This window comes from Buceros rhinoceros, unplaced genomic scaffold (genome assembly GCF_000710305.1).
Source record: "Buceros rhinoceros silvestris isolate BGI_N320 unplaced genomic scaffold, ASM71030v1 scaffold4432, whole genome shotgun sequence".
NCBI lineage: Eukaryota > Metazoa > Chordata > Aves > Bucerotiformes > Bucerotidae > Buceros > Buceros rhinoceros.
In genome coordinates, this window is record NW_010398182.1 from 48,840 (window position 1) to 49,525 (window position 686).

A 686-nucleotide genomic window follows, 5' to 3' on the forward strand; every position below is an offset into this window, starting at 1 on the left:
CGTTTCCGTACAATGGACTTATTTTAAAAGCCAAGTAAAGCTCTAGTCTAAACCCTCCTTTAATCTCATGTTCACTTAAACTCTCATGAACTCTGCGTCTGGCCAAAGCAAAATGAGGAAGATGAGGAATCTTACTGCACCAACTTCAGTCACATGTTGCGAGTGCGAGTTCTGGTAGGTTTATGTTGATTCCTGCAACAAACGGTGGCTGAGTTTAACCTGAGGAAATTCAACAGCACATCTGCTGAGGCCACATCTGGAGCACTGTGTCCAGTGCTGGGCTCCCCAGTTCAAGAGAGAGAAGGAACCACTGGAGAGAGTCTAATGGAGTCCTGCGAAGGGCATGAGGGCACTGGAGCATCTCTCTTAGCAGGAAAGGCTGAGAGAGCCGGGTCTGTTTAGCCTGGAGAAGAGCAGGCTGGGAGGGGATCTCAGCAATGCTTATCAATATCTAAAGGGCTGGTGCCAAGGGGACAGGGCCAGGCTCTTTTCCAGGGGTGTCCAATGACAGGACAGGGGGCAACGGGCACAAACTGGAACACGGCAAGTTCCACCTGAGGAGAAACTTCTTTATTTGGTGGGTGACAGAGCACTGAACAGCCTGCCCCGAGAGGCTGTGGAGTCTCCTTCCCTGGAGATACTCAAACCTCACCTGGACACGTTCCTGCACAACCTGCTGTAGGTGA